The 21602-nt window shown below is 41.4% G+C and overlaps 1 long non-coding RNA gene across 1 annotated transcript in view; it reads left to right on the forward strand.

Annotated features, from left to right (window-relative positions):
• Positions 1–21602, forward strand: part of LOC117197610 (uncharacterized) — a 42518-nt gene that overhangs the window by 3113 nt on the left and 17803 nt on the right. The window contains exon 3 of the long non-coding RNA XR_007473238.1: positions 426–521. This is a non-coding gene — a long non-coding RNA (uncharacterized LOC117197610). The remainder of the gene's footprint in view (positions 1–425; positions 522–21602) is intronic.

Consider the following 21602-nt stretch of genomic DNA (forward strand, 5'->3'; position numbering starts at 1 on the left):
TGTTATGCTTTTTTGTCATATAGTATTAAAAAGTAGGACAGCCTTCTTTCTGAGATTTCTTGGCTCTGTTCTCTCTTCTTACTTTTATTGGGAAATTCTCTTTCTTCATCTTTGTGTCCTTATTTTGCTCAATTACAATTTCAGTTCTAGCAGTTTTTCTTCATTAAGTGGCCTTGTCTTGGAGGAGCCCTGGTACGTCTGTGTAGGGAGTCTGGGCTGTTCATAAGGACGCTGACTGCCCCTGACCCTTCACACCTTCCTGAAGGGTTCTTGAACTCACCCGCTAGTAGGCTGGGCACAACCTCTCCCAGCTTCAGGTGCATTTCTCCCATTCTCTGGTCATGCCTTCCAGTGAATACTTGTTGACTATTTGGGGATTCTATCCTGAGATCTATCTGATATTCCCTCTGCTTCTCCCTGCACAGATTTTGGAACTGTACGCTTTGGTGGCTATTGGTGGCTCACCCACACCTGCTTGGCATTTTGACATTCATAGAGACACCACGCCAACCAGATTTGTGGTAAATTTTGTCATGGGTTTTCTATTTTACTATAAATCTATAGTATTTACTATTTTGCTTCATCTGTTTTTATGTGGTGAATTCAAGAGATCGAAAATTATACTGTCACCAGCATTTTTCTAGAATGCTAGAGTCTTCTCCTTAGATAGATAAATTTATTTATTAAAAAATATATGTACAATTGGTTATTAACGTTTAATTTTAATGTTGTTAAAATAAAAATTTACTCATTGAAATATTTTAAAATTTATTAAAGTGATATTATTTATTTATTAAAATTATATACATATATTTAATTTGTTAATAAACTTTTATTTTAAATAACTTTAGATTTACTGAAAAAAATACAAAAGTAGTACAGAGAGCTCCTGTATACCTCTCACCCAGTTTTAGTTTCCCCTAATGTTGTCATCTTATATTACCATGGTATATTTGCCAAAACTAAGAAACCACCATTGCACATTACATTTAACCAAATTCTAGACTTTATTTGGATTTCACTACTTTTCCCACTAATTACTTATTTTCTATTCCAAGATCCTATCCAGGGTCCTTATACCACATCACAGTCAGTTTTCATGTTTTCTTAGCCTCCTCTGGTCTGTGACAGTTTCTCAGGCTTTCCTTATTTTTCAAATCCTTTATAGTTTTGTGAGTACTGGTCGGATATTTTGTAGCATGTTCCTTATTTGTGTAGAATGTTCCTCGATTTTATCATCATCAGGTTTTTTCTTTGGTTTATTATTTTGGGGGGGGGCATGGTTTAAATAACACAGAGGTGAAGTGCCCCTCTCGTGACATCATATCTGGGAGTACGTGATATTAATATGACATTAATAGCTGTGTTCACTCTGATTACTTGGTTAAAGTTCCATACATTTTTGCTGAATTATTAACCAAAAGTATTTTCCTCCCAACCTCCTTCACACAGCTACAAACAGCATCCACTCAATAGTGTCCATGATCTCTTTTAAGATATTAGGCACTTCAACTTTCTTTTTCAGGGTCCAGGCACACGTACGTTAAATATTCAGAGTTTTAACTTTCTATCTAGAGAAAAATTGGCATCTCCATGGCTGACATGGTGTGGCTATGTGAGGAACATACCAAATGCTTTTCCAGGAAGACTTGGCTTTTTGATAACCTTCAAGTCACAGTAATAAAATCCATATGAGGTGTTTTCAGAGATTATAAATTGTAAAATTAAGAGAATGTATTGAGAAGTTTAAAGTAGATCATAGGTTCACCACAGAACTTGCTTAACTGACATATGCCAAGATCTGGTTTGATTCTAATGAAGCCCCAGCTCCCAATGCATCTCTCTCCAAAGGAAATTTCAATGACAGCAGAAAAATGAAGATCTTACTTTTTCCTGACCCATCAGATTCAATTTGGGCCTACATGATTTATAGCTAGCAATGTCTTTTATCCGCCTTTAAAATAAAAGGAAAATGGGACCTTTCAAATACATTACTGCTGTTAGTTCATCAAATTAAACAACACCTTAGAAAATGGAAAGGTAATATTAATCACATGTATCCACCGACATTAAAAACATTACAATATAAAGCAACAACTTTGCTAATCCAGTGGAAATTCATATACTGTTTGGGAAGACAGTGTTTGCAAAAAACCTGCTTGGTTTTGTGAGTTTAAAATGGCTAATCTATAATAATAAATGATGCAATTTTAGGGAACTCCAAAGAGTAAGGGATACTTTTACATTTGTTGCCTCATTTTATTCTCACATATCTCCTGTGAAGCATGGATTCTTATACCTGTTTTACAAATGAGGAGGCTAAGGCTCAGAAAACTTAATACCTAGAAACAAATGACAATGAAAACACGACGACCCAAAACCTATGGGATGCAACTAAAGCAGTTCTAAGAGGGAAGTTTATAGCTATACAATCCTACCTCAAGAAACAAGAAACATCTCAAATAAACAACCTAACCTTACACCTAAAGCAATTAGAGAAAGAAGAAGAAGAACAACAAAAAAACCCAAAGTTAGCAGAAGGAAGGAAATCATAAAGATCAGATCAGAAATAAATTTTAAAAAATGAAGGAAACAATAGCTAAGAGCAATAAAACTAAAAGGTGGTTCTTTGAGAAGATAAACAAAATTGATAAACCACTAGCCAGACTCATCAAGAAAAAAAGGGAGGAGACTCACATCAACAGGATTAGCAATGAAAAAGGAGAACCAACAACTGACACTGCAGAAATACAAAGGATCATAATAGATTACTACAAGCAACTATATGCAATAAAATGGACAACCTGGAAAAAACGGACAAATCCTTAGAAAAGCACAATCTTCTGAGACTGAACCAGGAAGAAATAGAAAATATAAACAGACCAATCACAAACACTGAAATTGAGACTGTGATTAAAAATCTTCCAACAAACAAAAGCCCAGTACCAGATGGCTTCACAGGCGAATTCTATCAAACATTTAGAGACGAGATAACACCTATCCTTCTCAAACTCTTCCAAAATATAGCAGAGGGAGGAACACTCCCAAACTCATTCTACGAGGCCACCATCCCCCTGATACCAAAACCAGAAAAAGATGTCACAAAGAAAGAAAACTACAGGCCAATATCACTAATGAACATAGATGCAAAAATCCTCAACAAAATACTAGCAAACAGAATCCAACAGCACATTAAAAGGATCATACACCATGATCAAGTGGGGTTTATTCCAGGAATGCAAGGATTCTTCAATATACGCAAATCTATCAATGTGATAAACCATATTAACAAATTGAAGGAGAAAAACCATATGATCATCTCAATAGATGCAGAAAAAGCTTTTGACAAAATTCAGCACTCATTTATGATAAAAACTTTCCAGAAAGTAGGCATAGAGGGAACTTACCTCAACATAATAAAGGCTATATATGACAAACCCACAGCCAACATTGTTCTCAATGGTGAAAAACTGAAACCATTTCCTCTAAGATCAGGAACAAGACAAGGTTGTCCACTCTCACCACTATTATTCAACATAGTTTTGGAAGTTTTAGCCACAGCAATCAGAGAAGAAAAAGAAATTTTAAAAAAATCAGAAAAGAAGAAGTAAAGCTGTCACTGTTTGCAGATGACATGATACTATACATAGAGAATCCTAAAGATGCTACCAGAAAACTACTAGAGCTAATCAGTGAATTTGGTAAAGTAGCAGGATACAAAATTAATACACAGAAATCTCTTGCATTCCTATACATCAATGATGAAAAATCTGAAAGAGAAATTAAGGCAACACTCCCATTTACCATTGCAACAAAAAGAATAAAATACCTAGGAATAAATCTACCTAAGGACACAAAAGACCTGTATGCAGAAAACTATAAGACACTGATGAAAGAAATTAAAGATGATACAAATAGATGGAGAGATATACCATGTTCTTGGATTGGAAGAATTAACACTGTGAAAATGACTATACCACCCAAAGCAATCTACAGATTCAATGCAATCCCTGTCAAACTACCACTGGCATTTTTCACAGAACTAGAACAAAAAATTTCACAATTTGTATGGAAACACAAAAGACCCCGAATAGCCAAAGCAATCTTGAGAAAGGAAAACGGAGCTGGAGGAATCAGGCTCTTGGTCTTCAGACTATACTACAAAGCTACAGTAATCGAGGCAGTATGGTGCTAGCACAAAAACAGAAATATAGATCAGTGGAACAAGATAGAAAGCCCAGAGATAAACCCACACACATATGGTCACCTTATTTTTGATAAAGGAGACAAGTATATACAATAGAGAAAAGACATCCTCTTCTATAAGTGATGCTGGGAAAACTGGACAGGTACATGTAAAAGAATGAAATTAGAACAGTCCCTAACACCATACACAAAAATAAACTCAAAATGGATTAAAGACCTAAATGTAAGCCAGACACTATAAAACTCTTAGAGGAAAACATAGGCAGAACACTCTATGACATAAATCACAGCAAGATCCTTTTTGACCCACCTCCTAGAGTAATGGAAATAAAAACAAAAAATAAACAAATGGGACCTAATGAAACTTAAAAGCTTTTGCACTGCAAAGGAAAACATAAATAAGACGAAAAGACAACCCTCAGAATGGGAGAAAATATTTGCAAATGAAGCAACTGACAAAGGATTAATCTCCAAAATTTACAAGCAGCTCATGGTCAATATCCAAAAATCAAACAACCCAATCCAAAAATGGGCAGAAGACCTAAATTGACATTTCTCCAAAGAAGACATACAGATTGCCAACAAACACATGCAAGGATGCTCAACATCACTAATCATTAGAAATGCAAATCAAAACTACAATGAGGTATCACCTCACACGTTTATTGGCCATCATCAAAAATCTACAAACAATAAATGCTGGAGAGGGTGTGGAGAAAAGGGAACCCTCTTGCACTGTTGGTGGGAATGTAAATTGATACAGCCACTATGAAGAACAGTATGGAGGTCCCTTAAAAAACTAAAAATAGAACTACCTTACGACCCAGCAATCCCACTACTGGGCGTATACCCTGAGAAAACCATAATTCAAAAACAGTCATGTACCACAATGTTCACTGCAGCTCTATTTGCAATAGCCAGGACATGGAAGCAACCTAAGTGTCCATCGACAGATGAATGGATAAAGAAGATGTGGCACATATATACAATGGAATATTACTCAGCCATAAAAAGGAAAGATATTGAGTTATTTGTAGTGAGGTGGATGGACCTAGAGTCTGTCATACAGAGTGAGGAAGTCAGAAAGAGAAAAACAAATACCATACGCTAACACATATATATGGAATCTAAAAAAAAGGAAAAGTTTCTGAAGAACCTAGGGGCAAGGTAGAAATAAAGACGCAGATGTAGAGAATGGACTTGAGGACACAGGGAGGGGGAAGGGTAAGCTGGGATGACATAAGAGAGTAGCATGGACATATATACCCTACCAAATGTAAAACAGATGGCTAGTGGGAAGCAGCCACATAGCACAGGGAGATCAGCTCAGTGCTTTTTGACCACCTAGAGGGGTGGGATAGGGAGGGTGGGAGGGAGATGCAAGAGGGAGGAGTTATGGGGATATATGTATATGTATAGCTGATTCACTTTGTTTGTTTTAAAGCAGAAACTAACACACCACTGTAAATCAATTATACTCCAATAAGCATGTTAAAAAAAAAAAAAACAGAATAGTACCAAGGTCCCATATCTTGCAACCAATGTCCATACAGATTCATTAAATTGCTCTTTCCTTCCACCTAAGCCTGATGCTGTGCTTTGCTTTCATCAGTATGACTCATTTCCCACTAATAAACTTAACTCACCAATTATAAGAAAAGGATCAAAATGAAGGGCAAACCTGAATAAGAGATTATATAGTATCTACTTTATTTAGCACTTACTGTGTGCCTCTGTAGTTAATTCTATAGTTAATTCTAACTGCTCTGTTAGATAATATTCTTTCCTTTTTTATTAGTGAGAAGTAATTGAATCTCAATTAATGTAAAGGATGCTAACTGCTGTAGCACATAAATCCCAATTTTAGTGTTTAAGACAATGAGGGTTAATGTCTTGCCCCTGCAGAATCCAGTACCGTTTCTGGCTGGTGAATGGCCTTCCGTGTGGTCAGTCAGGGTCCGGCCTCTACCACCCTTTGGGATACTGCAGGATACTCTGCATGTTCCTATTAGAAATACTGTTCATATAGTTAATAAAGGCTTTATTGGTAACCCCACATTAGATTTTATTCTGGCTCCTTCTGAGTTATATTAATTTCAGATTGATGTTCAAATTAATGCAAGCTTCCCAGGCACAAGAAGTTCTAATGGACAGGACCTGGAAGCGGGATGTTTTACTTCTGTCTACAGTGCATTTGTCAGAGCTCCCTCACATGTTCACTCTGGGCTGGCAGAGAGGGTGGGAGACATAGTCAAGGTGTGTACTCAGATGGCAGGGAACACAGGTTTCAGTGAACACACGGCCATCTGCCACACTGAGCAACTTGCCCAAAGTCATACAGGTAGTAATTGGCAGAGTCAGAGCTTGAATTTGGTTCTGATCCAAGGCATATGCTCTTTTCACTGTATTATACCCCTTCCAAATATTTTTTAAAATAAACTTAGTTTTATTATTTTCAGGGATAGATCAAATTTTCTGTGGCAATATTAATTACGGACATAAACAATGCCGCTTTAATTGTAATAAGCCATATTTGGATTTGGCTGAATCCTTAGTCCTCCCTCCTCTGCTCTCCCAAGCCCTTTTCTAGCCCCCATATGCCCCTTGTCCATGATTATATCTGGGACACCCAAATATATGAGTCCCGTGCACTGGGAACACATCCTGACTACCACCACCTTGTTCTTCCCTCCAGAACCACCAGTGATATGAAATCACCAGTGCCTCATGAAGAAAGACTTTCCTCCTTACCCTTCCCCCCATTTTCTCACCTAATGAGTCATCTAATGAGACAAAAGCCCAACATCTGATAGAGTCATTACTGCCAGTACCAGTAATGCAAATAGTAACTCCTTCACCTTCTATCATCCCCCCTCTCCTCAGTCTTCAGATAACATCCGAGAGGCTGCCAGAGAAACAAATTCTAAAAGACACAAGTCGCTGCCTTTCCCATCACCCACTGCTCCAGTGTGGATCCCTTCCAACGAAGAGTCCCAAAGAGTCAACCCAAGTAAATGAACTCCTGGTAGGCCCTCCCCATCAGCCTAGCTCACATGCCCACAGTTCCCTGTACAAGCAGTGGACTTAGGTTAGCCTTAAGCTGGGTTTCTGTGATATTGTGATGTATAATAAGAATATAAATTTATATTATATTAATGATATATAAATATATATAATATGTAATATATGTTATATATAATATATAATATATACATTTGGTCTTCATCCTATTTCTGATACAGAGCTCCTAAAACTCTTGGAATTTCCTGTGATAAGAGTGATAAAGTTCTTTTGTTAATGAGGTGACTTTTGGAAATCCCCTAAGCAAACCTAAGGATGGGCTGGTTGCCAGGAAACCCAACCTTGTAATTAGAGGGTTAGAACTTTTTGTCCCCGCCCCACTTTCCCCTCTACCTCCTGGGAGGGGAGAAATGCTGGAGGTTGAATCAGTCACCAACAGTCAATGAGTTAATCAATCATGAATATGTAATGAAGCCTCCATAAAAACCCAAAGGATGGGGTCTGGATTGGTGAACACGTGGAAATTTGGGAAGAGTGGTGCGCTTGGAGAGGGCACAGAAGCTTTCCCCACACCTGGCCCTCTGCATCTCTTCCATCTGGCTATTCCTGACTTAATCCTTTTATAATAAACCAGTAATCAGTAAGTAAAATGTTTCTTCGAGTTTTGTGAGTCGCTTTAGCAAATTAATTGAACCCAAGGAGGGGGATGTTGGAACCTCGAATCTATTGTCAGTCGATTAGAAGCACGGGTGACAACCTGCACTTGTGATTAGCATAGAATTGTATGTTAAATGGGGGAAAAAAACATGTTGGAATTGGATGCAGAACCCTTAGTTTCCCACTACCCAAGGACACATAGTACCAGAATACAGATAACCAAATGTGTTTAGTGTTCTTAGGAGACTTGTTTTGATAAATAGATAAGAATAGGTTATTTGGGGAAAAAAAGAAAAGAAAAGAAAATGCTTTGTAATTGGTATATCAATCATTTGAAATTGGAATCTTGAAGTTACTTAAAACTATTCTCCTCTCATAAGCATTTTACACATTCTCCCTGAAATGTTGCTTATACAATTAATAAAGTCTTCATAGGTAATCCAAAAATAGGTTTCACTGGGGCTCCTTCTGAGCCACAATTTTCAGATTGATGTTCAAATTAATGCAAGTGTCCTGGATATCCTACATTTCAGTTTTTATGTATATGAACACTGAAGTATATACACTCTCACATAAAAATACTCCCTGAGAGTCCCGAGGCACCACACAGTAGTAGATAAAAGTCTTAGGGTCCCCAAAGACTCACTGTCTCTGCCTATGCACATTAAATGAATAGCCCTTCCACTGGCTAATCTATTAATTCCAGCCATTTAATGATCAATGAAGATTGCTGAGTGAGTGATCTGAGATGGTGATCAATATGCCTCATGAAGATATCTGAAATGGACACCAGCCACATATTGATGTGGCCTAAATCAGAGAAGAGTGCACTCAGAACCCAGAACAAGCCTGGTCCTGGGCAGACTGCACGATAATATTTCTACCTTCCAGAAGACTGTCCTGGAGAGTCCCTTCTGAGGTATCCTGCAGTGCAAGGACTCAACCTGGACTTGTTCCAGGGAAGTCTCCTACTTCCCTTTCAGTGAAATACTCTTGCTCCAAAATCTTGGGGCCCAAATCTGATTTTTGGACTCTCTCGAGTATTGTGTCCATTGATTGTTTCATACCTATCTTGCCTTAATTCAAAAAGGATTTGATGCTTGCAGAAATATATCTCATTTAGAAGATAAAGTCTCGAATTGAAGGAGTGGGAATTTGCAGCATCTCAGGGGTATGGGAGATGATACCTTTGGACTGGTGGTCCCTATTGCTGCAGCCAAATCCGCACATTGTAGACCCCATTTATCAATGCAATCTACATAGAGACCTAACTCTGGTCCCAAGTTTCCAGGCTGTTTTTCACCCCAAGATGAGAAAACAAGAATTAGTGATACTTAGATATACATCTAGGGGAGACTACAGAAAATACCTTGGAAAATACTGAGTTTTTTGGAGGTGAAGAACTAGCTAAGAACCATTAATGTCTCACCTTGGCCCTGAGAGAGGGTCACTGTGGGTCTGGTCCTAACAGCCGACTCTACAGAAAATTCATGATTTCTCCTAATAAAAGGTTAAGAATTCAGGCGTGCCAGGGTCCCTGGATTAAGCCTCAACCCAAGCTGACATGGCAGTGATGGAAAGGCCAGATAGTTGTGAAACAAAGGAGACCTGAGTATTCATTCCTCTTTTCTTTTTCATAGAGCAAACAGGGTTTTGTCTCTCACTTCTGCAACCATCATCTTCTGACTAGCCATAGCATCTAGAGCAGAGCTGGAGAAAAATTAGAGGGGACCTGGAGGAAGAATGTCCAGCAGCAGAGCTGGGTTCAGAGGAGCTCAGGAAGAGAAGCACAGGAGGAGGTTTGTCTCATGGAAAGAAGCAGTGACCCTGGCAAATCCAACCAGCTAACGTCCCCGCAACCTGGAAGGGTGTGGACCCAGGCCCCTGGGTACTCCACTGAAGGGGCCCTTCCCCTCACCCTCGCTGGCCTCAGAGTCGCTCTCCTGGTAGAAAAGAGTTCTGAAAAGAAAAGGTCACTTGGGTTTTTCTGGCACTCGTAACGGAAGAACCTCTACAGTCAAATATGTTTTTAAACTAGTTGCCATGGAAACATGTTTTAAAGATAGCTAATACTACCAGGGAAATCTGACTGGCTGTGATGGCAAATCAGGCTTTGATCTAACCTCATAGTCTGTCGAGCAATTTCAGAACAAGTGTATGCGTGACACGGAGGTTTCACAGTCTTAGCCCCGTTTGCTTGAGTGTGGAGAAAGCACTGTGTGAGGAGTTTCTGTCAATCGCTGATTATTCAGGGTGCGATTTTGAAGCTGGAGGGTTTTCAGTGCCTTTGCTTCCCTTGCTTCTCCTCCTCCCCCTGTGCACTGTGCTCTAGTCATTTTCATCGCTAATTAGCGCTTCCACCAGAGAGTGGAGAGGATATGAAATTCCAATCAGCCTGTTAGCAGCTTTCAGGAGAGATCTGCCGAGGAAAAGAGCTAAACCCATTGGCTGAAATGAGGTTTGCAAATCATCTATGGATTTCATTTATGATTTCCGTGTGAGTAATTTGATCATTTGGCTTTGGCTGCCTGTGGCTCCATTGGAAACAGCAGCTTTGATGAAAACAGCCTTATAAATATGCACAAAGATTTCTGTCCACACTGGATTAAGTAAATAAACATCTAGAAACCCCAATTTTTTAAAAATAAATGTCGGCAGAAATGCCCAATGAGATATTTTTTATTCTTTTATTCTAAGTCTTTAAAATTCAGTGTGCATTTTATAGTTAGAGCACATCTCAATCGGAGCACTACATTTTTACCGCAAATACCTTGACCTGTATTTAGGTTTCACAACAGTTACAGTTGAAAGAATAGGCGATCATATCCAAGTTGGTCCAAACATACTGAAAATTTTTCCAATAACTGAATCAAGTTTAAATTTTTTAAAGTCAAATTTAAATAAATTAAAATAAAATTCTTCAGTCTCCCTAAGCCATGTTTCAAGTGCTCAAAAGCCATACATATGTGGCTAGTGGTACCATCTTGGAGAACACAGCTTTATTCTGTCCTTTGTGAGCAATTTAAGATTGCCCAGGATACCAAAACTTTACTGACAAGGTTTCAGACTCTACATTTGCAGCTAAATTTTAAGAAACCACTTGTTGAGTTTTGGTTCAGTGGACTGGATATCCATAGTTATCTGAAAAGGTATTAAAATATTCCCCCCTTTTCCAACCACATAACTGTGTGAGGCCTGTTTTCTTTTTCTTTTCATTTTTTTATCGTGGTTAAAGATACGTAACATAAAATTTACCGTGTCAACCATTTTTAGTGGTACAGTTCAGTGATATTAAAAGTGGTATTTAAAGTTGGTCCTCATTCAGCTTCTCACTGCCAAGGATCAGTGCATGGCTGCCTGGGGCTCTGTTGTTTTGCTGAGTGCTAAAGCAATGTCTTTTCATTTCTTGCTCTGGAGACCTCCTCTCCCCACAACACACACACACACAGTGTTTCTAAGGAGCCACAGAACACCAGCAGGGAGTGGTTCTGTTTATTGAGCTTCTCAAGGAAAGCAGTTCTATCAAGTCCAATTATAGAGGAGATCAGACTTCTAAAAGTTCTCTTGTGCATCTCTTCATTTAATATACCCCAAAGATATGGTGGTTTATCAAAATTCTTATGTTGTGCTCAGGTGAAGCGTACTCTTTGAATACATTTTATTGATAAATTCATTTATTCTAGGAAATATAAAATAAATATACAATTAAAATGTTGAAATGATGGAATGAACATTATTGAAAAAGTCCTTTTTCACTTAAGCATAGATCTATCCAAATGATAGCTACTTCAAGAAAAAGCATTAAGCTTTACTCATCTAGATTTTAAAGGATCTGTCAATTCATCTGTAAAGAACTGCATGAATAAGTGTTAATATAAAATGTTCAAATTACTGTACATGCCTGTTTAGGACATTTCTAATCCACATAACTGATGTACCTTCATCCTTTGGAAGAAGAGTAAATGAAGTTTATGCAGGAAGACAAGCAGGTTTTTACAGTTTGTACCTTTCCTTCCCCCAGTTTCCTCTCCTTTCCCGATCTTCCCTTTGTCTCCTTCCGTTAAATATTTTCAGAAGGCAGCAAATAGAAGGGTGGTGCTCAGCAAATAGTTAATGGAGAAAACCAAGTTGCAGACCCTCTGCATTAATCAGGTGAAATTCTTCCATCATAATTCAGGTTATGGCAATGACTTGCTGCCACTATAAATAAGCATATCCAAGCTGTGTTCTCTGTAATGCTTTAACACCGAGATCTGAAGGTGTTTGTACCCCAGAACAAGACCCTTCCCATATGCTTCTGCATTCTCCCCATTTCACAGATGGCAAATTGAGATGCAGGGAGGTGGGATTCCTTATTCACAGGCACACCACTGGTAAGCAAACCCAGATTTTTCTGGCTCAAAAGCCCATCTGCTGACCATCCTGACTCTCACCCGGCTGGTACAAGGAGGATTCTGGCCAATTATTATTTAGGGGGCCTGACATTTCCCCTTCCTCTATGCACCTGTCGGGAATGTTCACCCACAAAGTAAAGCACAGCCTATTCAGAGATTTCGCCACCCTCCAAACTACACCACAAGGTGTTTAGACACGTCTGTCCTTTCCCAGTCTTTACTAGCCTTGCTGTGAGCCCTTGGGTGGGGCCTGGCTTGTTGGGACAGGCTGTCGGGTGGTGCACCCTCGGGAGTCTGCCTGCTGCAGGTGACAAGGTCAGCAGGCACTGGAAACAGCGGTGAAAACATCAATTTTAAAAGTTTGGGGCAATCAAATAGGTCATTAATTAAATCTCCACAGTAGATAGGATAACTTTAATGCTCATGAGAATGAATCTTTGCTCTCTTTTAAGTTCATTAAACTATTTAAAATTTCAACAGACACTACTTTAGGAATCACATTTTCTACCTGTCTGCAACGACGGAACAGTTTCACTATTTTACTGACGCAAGTTTCAGCATTCAAAGGCACGCAACTCTTGATGATTCTGAGTTAATCAACAGGATGAATTCTATAGATTCACAGTCTTGTTTATGACTTAACAACTTCCTTGGGTTCTTTACAATCATACTGCGTATCTATTTCTGGAGGTCTGTGTACACACATATAGGTATGTACTCTTGATAAAGAAAAAATGCAAACTAAAATGTGTAACAGCAGGGAGAAAAAATGATCAGATTGTTTAAATTTAGTTCTGTTTACTACAGTTTGTGTGACTAGGTTAATTATTGTCTGTTTAAATAGGTCATATGTCTGACATTGAAGTCTCAGGCACATGGAAGTGTTAAGTAAGCTTGGTTTTCTGGTATTAAATGTAGTAATTTTAAAAGCCACATATATTTGCCAGAAAAAAATATATTTGCATTTATCACCAGACTATTCAAATAATTAGCTCTGGATAAAGACATTCAATCAGGAACAGACTGAATGTTTTTGCTAACTTTTTACACCTGTTGCAGACATAAGATGCATCTGGTCTTGACTTACTGGAGATATATTTTTATGTTTCATCCAATGTAATTTATTAAAATATTTATTGAGCACCTACCTTGTGCTCGGCAGAATGTTACATGGTAGTTAATTGAAGAGCTATTAATTCTTCTGTGAAGGAGCCAAAAACCCACATAAGAATACAACAGATTATGGTTAGTGTTGTTTGAAACTGAACCACTAAGGGAATGGGTAAATTCTAAGTGAATGACCCCCAAAACTGAAGTCACCATCACCCTCACCTCAAAAGGGTAACTCCTCTCCTTCTGTTTAGCAAATAATAATTCTTTGTTTTGTTGATGTCTGACCTGAGGTCTCTCCCTAAGATTTGGTTTTATAGATGAGAATCTTTGCTACATATGTGCCTTAAGTCTCTGTAACATCTGATTATGTTCCACCCCTGGCCAACCTATGGTCAATGGTTTCTGGATCCCCCTGGAATAAAGCTTTCAATCCTCCAGTTGGCATTCACAGTTCTCCATCTGACCCCAACCTTCTTTCCAGCCTCATCTGTCCCTAATTAGTTTTCTGTACTTTATGCTCTGGCCAGTTTGGGCTACTTGCTTTCCCTCCACGATCAGGTCCCCATCACTTGCGTACGTTATCTCCTCAACATTAGAACTCTCTGCCTCCTTCCTCATCCTTGTCTGTGAAAACCCTATCCATCCTCTAAGGAAGACCCAGATCTTGCTCCCCAGCCTGGTGCAACTACTCCCTGATCTGGGTTCTGACAGGGCTTGATTTGTCTACTTTTATGCAATCTGTTCCCTAGTCTGCGATGTTTTATTGTTTATTTGTGTTAGTTTTGGATTAAATTGTAAACTTTTAGGTGGGATAAATGCCTATATTTCATTCATCTCTGGATGCCCTGTTGAACTCCATACCAAGGAACTTGTAAATGCTCATCAAATGAGTAAGTGAATGTAGGCCTCACACCCCCTTCACCTTCAGCCCTGTGATTATGCAAATGAGAGACATAGTATATATTTAAGCCCCCCATTATGCCTTGCCTACCTACATCTGTGTAGAAGTGCCCCTGTACTGAGTCTTAGGCGAGCATTGAACTATCCAGTCTATTTCAGACAACAAATAGTAGTGGCCAATTGTATGTCTTCCTGACAGATCCCCATTTATGCCAACACCTCAGGGGATTGTGGCCACTAGGTGTCACAGATGAAGTGATAGGTCATCATTCATGAAACATGCCAGTGGAATGGCCAAGAGCAGAGCAGCCCTAGGAGAGAAGTAGATGTTTTCCCTCCTCAGACATGCACTGACCCCTGTAAACCTGCAGGGGAACCATGTGTATGGAATTCTGCTGCTCTTTATTCTCTCTGTGACAGAGAGAACTGGGCATTTACTGGGCCAGCCCTAGTCAAAAATAGGGAGGGAAGCAAAAGTATGTCTTCCATATCTCTTCTCTGTATCCCTCTGTCCCCTTTTAGCATTCTACTTCTTAGACTATGTCTAATTCATATACACTGTTAGGGGTAGAAATTAACTTAGTATAATTCTCAGCAGTATTTGCAGTATTTAAAAAGAAGGTATAGAAAGACAACAGTTCCTGGAAAGTAAAGTCTCTCTCAGTCAGGAATTTCAGTCTTAGGACTGAGCATGTCAGTATGGTTTAGTAATAACAACTGTGATTATGTATGACCTAGGAGAATATACACTAAGTTAGTTTCCTTATTTATAAAATGGTGGAAATAATAGTACCCTCCCAAAGTTGTTCAGAGGATTAAATGAGATATTACTTCTGTCAAAAATGGGGAAGAGTCTGAGATTCTACTCTGCTCACAATCTAATGAGTTATCCTGCCAAAGTTAAGTTTCATGGATGCTGGCAGAAGACATGAGACCCCTGGGTCAGAGACAAGGGACTTTCTGACTTGCAGCAAAAGTAGTAGCCAGAGTAGCACATTCTCTTGTGCCCCAGTTCCCACAGGGCGACACAAAGAGGGCCAGGTGACACCTGCATGCACACAGTGGCTGTGTTGCAGAACTCTGAGCTTAGGGAGCCTGAATCCTTCAGGATGGGCAGCAGCATGCTTGTCCTTTGCTTCAGAAAGGGACATAATGTTTATCATATTGGACAGTAAGTCTGCTCCTTGCTCTGGAGAGAAACACTTATCTATCTTCTTTATCTCCCAAAGCTGTTTTTCTAGATAGACATCTTGAAAAAGATCATCCGGGACAAAGGCAGTCAGTGTCTCTGCTGGCAGGACACACAGCAATGTGAGTGAGCCATGGAAAACTTGACTCTCAACTTGTAAAGCACTTATAATAGCACCTGGCACAGAGCAAGCCCTTGGTGACTGTGATTATTGCTGTTATTAGGTCAAAGAGACAATTCCACCTCATAAAAGATGACCTTGTTCAGTGACTGATGAAATAAAAAGAAAATGCAAACAAATCATCATGTATCCCATGTGTTCTAGAAATTGAAATAGCTGCTAGTTGTTCACAGTTACCCAAACCAAGTCAGAAAGCTCGAGGAGAGCTTTTACTCTTCCCTCCAGTGCCTTTGGTATTGGCCCTAACTCTGCACTTCCTGGACACTCAGTGGATACTGTGCGGCTCTTGGGAGAGACTCTGTAAGAGGGGGAGCTGCCCATTCATCAGCAAGTTCAGTCTTTCCACCCTTGAGGTACCGCTTTCTGCTTCAGGACGCAGAGCTGTGTCTTGCTTCTTTTTTGCAGTATGGATGTGTTGTGGTCCATTTCCTTCTAAAAATAAATATGCACCTGGACATTTTGTCTTCAAAATGCCATTGGGTTTTTCCATTAAGTTGAAATGACAAAGGATGGCTCTGAATGGAAATGGAAGCATCAACTCAAGGACTTGATGAGCTCCTAGAGGCAAGTTGGGTCACATGAAGACAGAACAGAAGGGTAGGCTTGTCTTAGGAGAGCTCTTTCTTCTGTCCCTTGAATAATTCTTCCTGCCAGAGAGAAGCCTGCTGTCCTCTGAATGCCCAGCTCTCTTGTCTCTGAGGAAAAGTAATTCATTTGCACTAAACTCGTTAACCCCTAGCATCCTGTGCCATGTGGGGCACATAACGCGAGCCCATTCAAAATTTCGTAATGTTTTGACTAAGAAGTAAGGGACCCATTCTCTTCCAGGCAGTGTTTGAATTTTAATAAAAATGGCACAGCTTAGACAAAAGATGAAGGTCTAAAAGGATGAACTGTGACATTTCAACATGAGTGAGAAAGAAATTTTGAGAAAGGCTTGGGGTGGGTTTCTATTCCTGGTCTCCTTCAAATCCTGTGACCGGGACTTGTCCTGTTTATTTCAGGAGATCGTCTGCAGTTGATGCTTCTCCAGCGTAACAAGCATATGAATCGCTTGGGATCCTGTAAAATGCACATTCTGGTTTAGTGGGTCTGGATGGGGTCTGAGCTCCTGTATTTCTTTCAAGCTCTCAGGTGATGCTGAGGCTGCTGATCCACTGAGGAGAGTTTGAGCATCACTGATTTAGAAAACTTTGCTAAAGAAGGCTTGAGGTGGAGGAAGGGGCAGGGGGCTCCGGGGCTGTCTGCCTCTCAGGGCACTCTGAAGGCACCCAGAGGTTCCAGTGGGGGTGTGAGCCCAGAGTTTCTCTGACACTCTGCACCCCTCCCAGCTGAGTCCAGAAAAGCGGGTCAGGATAAGTGGTGGTAGTGAGAGGGGGGATGGAAATAACCTAGACAGCGCTGCTCCTGTGACCTAGTGCAGGGTCCCAGCGCCCTGTGGCTGGCACAGCTCAGGGCTCTGAGAGCAGATGGCAGGGAGCAGCGTCACGTGGAAGAGCTCCAGGCCTGCTCACACCCCCTTCCCTCGGTTGCTCTCACACCTCCCTCCTCAGCTTCATCCCAAGATGAGTAGAGAATCACCTGACAAGCAGACTGTCTGCTGATTATTAGTCACATTCCCAAGTCCTGGTGTCCATGCCCAGACCCCAAGCTGGCAGCAAATGACCCTGCTTTAGAAAAACCTGCTCCAGCGCCAGAGAGAGCCAGCCGGTCCTGTGATGTCGGACTTCCAGATCTGGGGTGACATCTCTGGGCTTCAGAGCAGAAAGCAAAGAAACCAATATGTTCTCAGGCTGCATATAGCTTGTTTCCTAAAACATTACAAAACAAAACATAACTAAACTGAAGTAATTTCTGGTGTGGTGCCTGGAATTACGATGCAGGTCAGTTCAATCCAAGTCAATTCAGCAGATATCGGCGGCGGGGTTTCCGGTGCTTAGCCAGAGTCTGCCCGAGCTGGATGAGACCATTTTCTCCTTGGATTCGAGGGGAAAGGTGTTCCCAGGACCCTGGCAGCCTGCTGCCTCCTCTCACCCCTTTCCATGGCTTGCCTTACTCTGCCTCTCCCCAGCTTCTCTCGCTTCTCACCACCCTGCCATCCCAGTTCATTTCCTGAAGCAAACCTGGCAAGTGAATTTGCAACCAGGTTTTAGTGAGAAGCGCAGCCCAACATGTCCTCAGACATGCTTCACACAAATCATCCTGTGTTGATGTTTCACAAGAAGGGCAGGAGGCTGGGGGAGACTGGGTCAGGAGGGTCTGCTTCCAGGCCGCCTCCAAGCAGTCCAGAGAAGAGCTGCCTAATAGGTATAGTCACCCGGACAAATGGAAGGGGCTCTCTACGGGCCAGGAGAGGCAAAACCAGCCCGGGGCAGGGAGGGTGGTGGGCGTAGGAGCTGTGACCATGACATCTCTAACCTCAGGGGTCCTGGAAGGCAGCCCTGAGCTCAAAGATCTTTGGGGCCAGGGTGGCGTGAGCAGGTGCACATTCTTAGAATTCCTCAGATCACTTGGCACAGATGATTCTGCCCTGTTTCTATCAGTGGATAGTGCGCTTGGGCCAAAATGCGACTGAAATCAGTGATCCCCACCGAGAAGAGGTGTTATCAACTTCCTGGCCGCTCTCCTTCCCGCATCTTCCCCCTCCTCTGCCCTGTGTTCTGTCTCCTCAGGATTCCAAGGCACTCAGGCTCTTTCCTCTCCCTCAGGGTTGCATCATTCATAATCTTTCTATCATAAATGATAGAATTATTTTAAATGTTATTTTATTTTCTAACAAATCTGGTCATAGATAAATTTGAGTTCAATTCCTACTTCAATATTTTTTCCTGAGAAAGAGGCCAAAAGTAGTTTCAGTTTCCAGTGAAAAGGTTGATTTTCATAGAGGGCTACGACTTGGGGGTTATGGGGTGATCTTCACCCCTGTGATGCCCTAAGGCAATTGTCACTGCATCCCTGTGTCATAGGCAGAGGAGCACAGGGAGGGACAGGCAGAGGCACCGAGAAGTTCCACAGCTTGTAAGAGAGGTTGGCTCACAATTCAAATCCAAGACTCGGACTCCAGAGTTCTTAATTCAGGCTTTGTTTGTCTATCTATCTATCTATCTATCTATCTACCTAATCTATCATCTATCTCTCTATTATCTATCTATCCATCATCTGTCTCTCTCTCTATTTCTCTAAAATATATTCTACAATATATCCCAGCTCTGAATGCAGTGGTTTCAGGCAGAGACTACTTTACCTCAGGATTTAGAGGGATCTCAGGTTTATTGTCACCAATAGTGAGGGGAGAGTTAGGTAGATCCCCCCCTCATTAATTCTTCCATCTTCCAGCTGACACCATCCATTCACCCACCCAGCCATCCATCTGGCCATTCAGTCATCCAGCCATCCATCCATACTTCCATTTACTTGTTCCCCAACTACCATCACCACCAAGCATGTAGCAGTTCCTTTTAGTAACAGCTGCTTTTATGTCATCATGAGTCTCATCAAGGTGACTAATTTCAGAGGAAGTTTGAGGATCCAGACTTAGAGACTGGCATTGGGTGTCACTGAGCAAACAGCAGGCAGATGTTAGCAGGAGCTCTGCTGTTTAGGGTGGTATTTTCCTGGAAGTCTGTCAAGGAGTTTTCCAACTAAAATTAACTTAGTGGCATCTGAGCCAGAAACACAAGCTGTGCTTCATTCTCATCTTCCTATGTGAACTGTTGAGTGTGTGTGCCTGTGTGTGTGTGTGTGTGTGTGTGTGTTAGGGATGAGGCCAGACATAAAAAGTGCTTTGGAGAACAGTAAGAAAGGGCAGCGTTGTATTAACTGATGCATCTCTCATAAGAATGTACCCGGTGTGTAGCTCACTACAGGACACAAGTACACTTTCTGAATTGCATTGAATTGAAAGCAAAAGCCCACGCTTGTCAGGTTTACACCTAGGAATGCAGTCAGTCACCAGCAAGGGTGGTTATAACCCTGGTGATAATATACCTGTCCTTACTTATGTGGGAAATGACAGTGAAAGATGAGGCACTGAGGGCTCTTGGAAGTAGCAACCAGAAGCCTTGGCTTTCTCTGAGGCTGACTCTGTAGACCATGTTTTGTAGAGCCTCCCTTCCCAGAATTGCTCCCTGGAGGCGCCACTCTTTGGATTCCACTAATAGGCTTCCTTGCCGTCTGGCTTTCAGGTGGGTTTGGCCAGTGGTTGGGGAGGAGGGTCAGGACATAAGCAGGGGCCAGAGGGGGTGTGGGGAAGAGACGGGTTGGGTATTTATTACCCTGGGTTCTGCCACATAGGCTTGCTCTGGGCAGGCTGCATCCCTTGACTGAGTTCACCCTCCTGTCAGGGTCCTCTTAGGTCTTCTCTACCTGTACTTGCCCCTTCATGACTTGGGATGGTAAGAGCAATTGCCTTTCCCAGCCCCAGCCTCTTGTAGTACCCCCCAGGGATTTCCCTAATCCTTGCCCATGCCTTTGTAATAATTCCCTTTATTTAAAATTATCCCAGTTTCTGGCCAGGATTCCCTGATACACAGGTACACTGGAGTAGTGGAATCCTAAAGACATCTAACCTATTTATGTATGATTTTCCTCCATTGCAAGTTAGGTAATACCAGTCCTGCCTTCTCACTAGGAAGTTGTAAACGCACAATAAGAAGGTAGAAAAAGAGGCTCTGGAAGAGTTAAAAGAAAAAAGCAATTCAAAAGCAAGGTGCTAATACAACTTATGCCATGTCCTCTCTTTATCTTTCTAGCCATGATACTAGGCAAGGTAAACTGCTTAGTCACTAGCAATCCCGGGAAAATGTATCCTGTGCTTCTTTCTGGGGTGTTTTTCAAGAGGCAGCATTTTGCTTTCTACCAGCAATTCAGCCGAGCATGGAAAATGTTGCACACAAATTCCAAACTTCATCAGAACATGCCCACACTTGGCCGGATGCCCTCCATTTTGTGGACACAGATATCCAGTAGCTTAGACAAATGAATCACATTGGTAACCAGTGAGTGCAACGAAACCACGTTTGACTTTGTAGAGTACAGCTCACCTATGTTTCATGTTTCCCCACCCAATTCAAGGAGGAACCTTCCTAGGCCTTCCAGGGCACAGCCTGTTCTGCTGGGTAAAAACCATCCACGCTGCTCTAGGACACACACGCCTCCTGGGCCACTTCCTCACATCCCTCAGTCCTGGCCATGGGCTGCTCTCTGGCAATCTTGTCCGAGGAGGCACGGGGGCTCTAAAGGTCCCAGTGAGCACACACGGACACAAGGGTCAAGTTGTTCTGCTCTCATTTCTCAGGGGTTCCTTCCATACCCAGAGTTTCCAGGATTGCTATGTGGCTTGTCACACACACCCCTAAGTCTGATCTTTTAATAAAGGTCCAGGCCCCCAGATCTACCTCACTAGCTACAGACACTCAAAGGTTTGACTTGTGCAAGAGTGAAATGTGTAAGGTGTAGCAGGCAGAGGCTTCCTGGTTTAATGCTTTTCACTCCTTCAAGGAACAGAAAAATAATCTTCAGTTTAGGATTAGGGCTGGAGAGGAAAGAGGAAGAATAATATTGCATGTTCTTGGACCTTCCTGTTATGGTTTGGTAGTGACTTCTAGGTCTTTGCATGGCCGTGCAATCGAGAGTAGGAGAATATTTAACACAAGGGGGCCCGTGGCTTGTTGGTGTGTTCTGCAAAGTTTAGGGCCCTCCTTACAGAAGGTTCTAAGCCAGGCAGCTTGGTCTGTACATAAAAGCCTCCCCAACCTTACCCTTCTAACACTATACGTGGATACTCGACAGCCTCAATAAGGCTTCATAGCAATACCCCTGACACCATTTCAGATGTAGCTTCTGGAATAAGCTCCCCACATCACTCTGTCTTCCCCTTCTCCTTAGCCATAGCAGTAGGGACCCAGGGAGGAAGAATGCTGTGTGTTCCTGTGTGTTCCTT

This window comes from Orcinus orca, chromosome 18, assembly GCF_937001465.1.
Source record: "Orcinus orca chromosome 18, mOrcOrc1.1, whole genome shotgun sequence".
Lineage (NCBI taxonomy): Eukaryota > Metazoa > Chordata > Mammalia > Artiodactyla > Delphinidae > Orcinus > Orcinus orca.